The sequence below is a fragment of the Xyrauchen texanus genome, chromosome 27 (assembly GCF_025860055.1).
Source record: "Xyrauchen texanus isolate HMW12.3.18 chromosome 27, RBS_HiC_50CHRs, whole genome shotgun sequence".
Taxonomy (NCBI): domain Eukaryota; kingdom Metazoa; phylum Chordata; class Actinopteri; order Cypriniformes; family Catostomidae; genus Xyrauchen; species Xyrauchen texanus.
This window is the reverse complement of record NC_068302.1, coordinates 29356968-29362972: the sequence shown is the minus strand read 5'-3', so window position 1 is coordinate 29362972 and position 6005 is coordinate 29356968.

Here is a 6005-nt window from a genome sequence, read left to right as displayed (position 1 = left end):
GTACCAAATGTAAAAGACCTCTGTTCAGTCAGGAAAAGAGGAAGCTGGCACCCAGCTGAGCAGTCAACATAAAGTTTTAATGATACAAATGAACTTCAGCATAACATAAATGGCACACACAAACATAAATCTGTCTCTCTCTGTGTCTCTCTCTCTCTATTTCACTGGCATAGCCGGCTGACATTTATCTCACTCTCCCATTGATTTGGTAACTAGCCGCCAGCCACGCCCACCTCCTCTTCACACTTACTATTCCAAATAATGTTATTATGCTATTAACTTAAATCGCAAACCAAAATGCAAACAAATGTGCATCCTTATTCAGGATGTACATCCACTGACATACAAATGTGATCAAGGTTTATTCAAATAAAAAGTTTTACTAGTGCGGATTAGATCTGGGAACTCAAGAGGCGAAAACTTTACCATGAGACCAATCAGTCACTGTATATAATCAATTGTTGATCCATGCATTTATCCACAAACTCAGGATCAACAGTTTTGATAAAGTTTTCAAATAAATTATGAATAATATTTATTGGAGTGCTTAAATTGGTAATGAAGACAATTTATCAAAACATGAATGACTGTGCACAACCAAATTAATATTATGTGAAAATGAACTTTTTTACCCTTTTTATGGGCATATGTTATTGGGTCATTTAAAAAATGTGTGCCTGAAAATCTCATTATAATTGATTCTATCCATTTGAAAAGATTTCTGCTGATTTTTCAAGTTGTAATTTCCTTTATCAGACCAAAGCCATAAGCCCCATAGACATTGGAGGACAACAACTGGGGGAAATGTCCACCTCCAAGATTCATATTCAGATTGGTGGTGATCAACAGATTTAAATAAAAATCCATGACGTTTTCTCAATCAAAACTGGTTTCATGCCAATACTGTTTTGGGGCTGAGCACTGCAGGGTTAAAGGTCAGTGGATAAATTGCTCATAATAGATTGAAGAATGTACTATTGCACCACACTGCAAATGCTTCGAGAGGTTAATCAGAGATTACATCTGCTCTGTTCTGCCCACCTCTTTGGACCCATTGCAGTTTGCCTACCGCAACAACCGCTCCACTGATGATGCCATTGCATCTACAATACACACTGCTCTCTCCCATCTGGAAAAAAGGAACACATATGTGAGAATGCTGTTTGTAGACTACAGCTCAGCATTCAACACCATAGTGCCCTCCAAGCTTGATGAAAAACTCCAGGCTCTGGGTTTAAACAGCTCGCTGTGCAGCTGGATCCTGGATTTCCTGTCAGGCAGACGTCAGGTGGTTAGAATGGGTAGCAACATCTCCTCATCACTGACCCTCAACACTGGAGCCCCACAGGGCTGTGTTCTCAGCCCACTACTGTATTCTCTGTACACACATGACTGTGTGGCTAACACATAGCTCCAGTACCATCATTAAGTTTGCTGACGATACGACGGTGGTAGGTCTGATCACTGACAATGATGAAAGAGCCTACAGAGAGGAGGTGCACACTCTGACACGCTGGTGTCAGGAGCACAACCTCTCCCTCAACGTCAGTAAGACCAAGGAGCTTGTAGTGGACTTCAGGAAGAAAGACGGAGAACACAGCCCCATCACCATTAACAGAGCACCAGCAGAGAGAGTCAGTAGTTTCAAGTTCATCGGTGTCCACATTACTGAGGAACTCACATGGTCCGTCCACACTGAAGCCATTGTGAAGAAGGCTCACCAGCGCCTCTTCTTCCTGAGACGGCTGAGGAAGTTTGGAATGAACCAACACATCCTCACACGGTTCCACACTAGTACTGTAGAGAGCATCCTGACTGGCTGCATCACCGCCTGGTACGGCAATAGCACCGCCCACAACTGCAAAGCCCTGCAAAGGGTGGTGCGAACTGCCAGAAACATCATCAGAGGTGAGCTTCCCTCCCTCCAGGACATATATACAAGGCGGTGTGTGAAAAAAGCTCGGAGGATCATCAGAGACTCCAGCCACCCGAGTCATGGTCTGTTCTCACTGCTACCATCAGGCAGGCGGTATCGCAGCATCAGGACCCGCACCAGCCGACTACATGACAGCTTCTTCCCCCAAGCAATCAGACTGTTGAACACTTGATCTATCAGGATCAATAATTAGCACTGCACTTTATTCATCTATAATCTCACACTGGACTGTCAACATATTCTCCTCAATACAACTACTATATATATTTCATATATTCTTACTTATTGTATATTATGTATTCTATATTGTGTGTATTGTTTACTGTACATTGTATATAATTATTGTGTTGTGTAAGTATGTGTACATTTGATATGTAAATTGTGTTGTGTAAGTATGTTGTTTACTGTAATTGGTATATGTCTCGTCACTGTCATGACTGCTATGTTGCTCGGAACTTCTGCACACAAGAATTTCACCTACTGTTGCACTTGTGTACATGGTAGTGTGACAATAAAGTGATTTGATTTGATTTTTGATTTGACACTTCATTAATGAATGTTAATATTCTTGTGCTTTGTGTTTTCAAAACTAAACAAAACAGTCAATAGTTCTGTGCTAAATCACGAGTTTGAATGTGAAAGTGACATAATCAACAATTTTTTTGAAAGCCACAGAATATGAGACTACTATTCATTCGACAGATATTTCATATTCTGTATGAAGATATTGGCATGTTAGAGCAACACACCTAGTGATCATGAAGTCAAGACTATTACATCTACAGATGCTTTGCTTTCTCTCTCTCTCTCTCATGATCGTGTGATCGTCTGATTGCGATCATTCTCCCCCAGCCATCCCTCATCGATTGGCCACGCTCCGGTCCCCGTACAGGCCGGCAGACGGTCCTCAGCCTGCTGTACTGCTTCCGTCCACGACTCATGGCAAAGGCACTGGAACCCTCAGCCGTTCCTTTCGTTTGCCGGTTGACACAGTGCCCCCAGCACCAATGGATCGTGCAGTCCCTCGGCGTCGTGATCTTCAGTCAGTGGGCGAGGACTCCTTGAGAGCATGTCTTCCACCAGTCTTGGGTTTCGGCACCAATTGTGGCAAATCAGGTTCTCAATATGGAAAGCAGGAAGCGGGGACCGGGTGAACTATCCACATCATACATTTAATAAACACTTTCAGTGTATGACAAAAAAACATGCACTGCTTTTCAGCAAGCTACATATGAATAAACACACGCATGCAGGCAGGCTTCCTGCATCCATCCATCAGACTATCTCTCTCTCTCTGTCTCTCGATCGAACTGCAGCTCCGGTTCCATCTTATCTCTCTCCCTTTGATTTAGCATGACAAAAATACATTGTTGAAAATTATTCTGATGTATTTTATACATTCTGTTAAAATCAGAGGACAGCTGAGACAAGTTTCTCTATGCACTACTGGGATAAGATGGCGCCATTTCATAATGTTTTAATTGTATGCTATGACAACTAAATTACCAAATGTATCCTAATATATGGATGATGCATCATCATCCTGTACATGCTAAACGTAATCTTAGTAATAATCTAATCTAAATATGCTACAATTGAAAAGTATATAAAACATTGTTGTTAAGGTGGCACTTCCACTCTGAAGAGATCTTCCTTCGTGAGTCTGCTAGTAGTTGGCTACTCAACATAAAAGCAGACAGGTCACACTACCGGTAATCTTGCTTTAGCGCCCCTTGTGGCAACTACATAATTGCGTAGGGCGGCAGTAGCACTAAACTCCAGCAGATGGCAGTCACACCCAATCTTACGGCACAGAGTGACAACCAACCTGTAATTTTGATCAGTTAGGAAACAGATGGCGGTTAAAAAAAAGTTCACCTCTTAAATAATAAATCAAAGACCTCCATTTTTCTGAATATGTATTGTGTATGCATATGTATGCTCTTGCTATTGTTACTTAGAGCTGGTTTAAGACAGTCTCTTTACTGATCGGCCTACTTGTCACCCAGCCTGACCAGCTGAAAAGTGCCCAAAATCCTCTAAAACTAGCCTGACCAGGCTGGGAGACCAGTTAAGACCAGCAGGTTGGCTGGTTGAAGCTGATATTTTCAGCGGGGAGTTTAGCACAGAGACAGCCAGAAGCGAGAATTGCATGTTTTTCAAGATGACAGAAATAATTCTGAGTAAATCTCATCATTTACTAACACACATGCCATCCCAAAAGTGTATGATTTTCTTCTGCTGAACACAAATTAAGATTTTTTGAAGAATATCTCTGTTGGTCCATTCAATGCAATTGAATGGTGGCCAGAACTATATTCAAAAGTTCAAAAAGGACATACAGGCAACATAAAAGGAATCCATATGATTCCTGCTGTTAAATCCACATCTTCAGAAGCAATTTGATAGGTGTGAGTGAGAAACAGATCAATAATCCAATAATAAGTCCTTACAATAAGTCCTTTTCACTATAAATTCTCCTCCCTGCCCAGGTGGTAGTATGCACAAAAATTTTAAATTTCCAAAAACAAAAGAGGAAGAATGTGATAGTGAAAGTGGAGATTTATGGTAAAAAAATAGACTAAGTATGTAGGTGAAGTATATAACTTTTTTGACAACTATAAGTAAGCCATTCATGGGTTAACCTCCCCCAAAGGTATAAACACTGAGCCCCACAGGCACTTTAGAAACATTGGTGTTTGTATTTTGAGCGGCCAGCTCAGCTCAGCTCCACTCATCCCCTTCTTACTCAGGCTATAGCGTAAGTTTGGATCGTGGCTACTTAAATTAGTCAGAGGGAACATGTCAGATGTATCAGAACATGTCAGACGTGTAAAGAGGAAAAGAAAATTAGCTTTGCCTACAGATGTAAAAGCCAAAAATTGAAGACAAGACACAGAGACAGAAAATGGAGTAAAAAATGGAGTGAGCATTTACAAGGTGGATGACACACACACCACCAATGATGAGATCGCTCTGGGAAAAGGGAGCACCAATAACGAGATCACAGTGCAAGTTGCTAACATACCGCCACCTCCGCCCATCAACAATAGCGATCTAAATGGGCCTGGGAAGCTCAGCGAGTATTGATGCTGACTACCACCCCTGGAGTCGTGAGTTCGAATCCAGGGTGTGCTGAGTGACTCCAGCTAGGTCTCCTAAGCAACCAAATTGGCCCAGTTGCTAGGGAGGGTAGAGTCACATGGGGTAACCTCCTCGTGGTCACAATTAGTGGTTCTCGCTCTCAATGGGGCACGTGGTAAGTTGTGCGTGGAACGTGGAGAGTATCTTGAGCCTCCAAGTGCTGGGAGTCTCCACGGTGTCAAGCACAATGAGCTACGTGATAAGATGCATGGATTGACGTCTCAGAAGCAGAGGCAACTGATACATGTCCTCCGTGACCCGGATTGAGGTGAGTAACCGCGCCACCACGAGGACCTACTAAGTAATGGGAATTTGGCATTCCAAATTGGGGATAAAAAAACAATAGCGATCTGGCCTAGGGTGCCAAAATGTTACTTACTCTTACTAGTTACTCGAAGAAACAATCTTCCACATGTGCTGGATCCCCGCACTGCAAATCAAGCTGCTGTTCAGTGCGGCAATGTTATCAGATGACCTGATTCCTCTGCCGCGCTTTCTGTCTGGTGTGTATATGTTACAGTGTTCTTGTTCATTACGACGTTAAACGTTTATAAGCTTTTATTTAGTATGGCTTATTTGTTCATATTAGAGAGTGTGAAAGGGCATGATGAGTCTAAGGGGTGTTGGCTAATAACACACTTCACCTTTAAATATTGATCTGTTTCTTGACAACACCTATCATATTACTTCAGAAGACATGGATTACACCACTGGAGTTTAATGGATTACTTTTATGTTGCCTTTTGAACCTTAAAAGTTCATACGCATCTGGGATAATATGAGGATGAGTAAATAATTAGAGAATTTATATGTTTGGGTGAACTATTCCTTTAACCACCTTTAATCAAGAAGGCTGGCATAAAAAAATATTTATTTGCCTATTCTAGCATCGAATAACTCCGACCAGCTGACATCATCATTGACG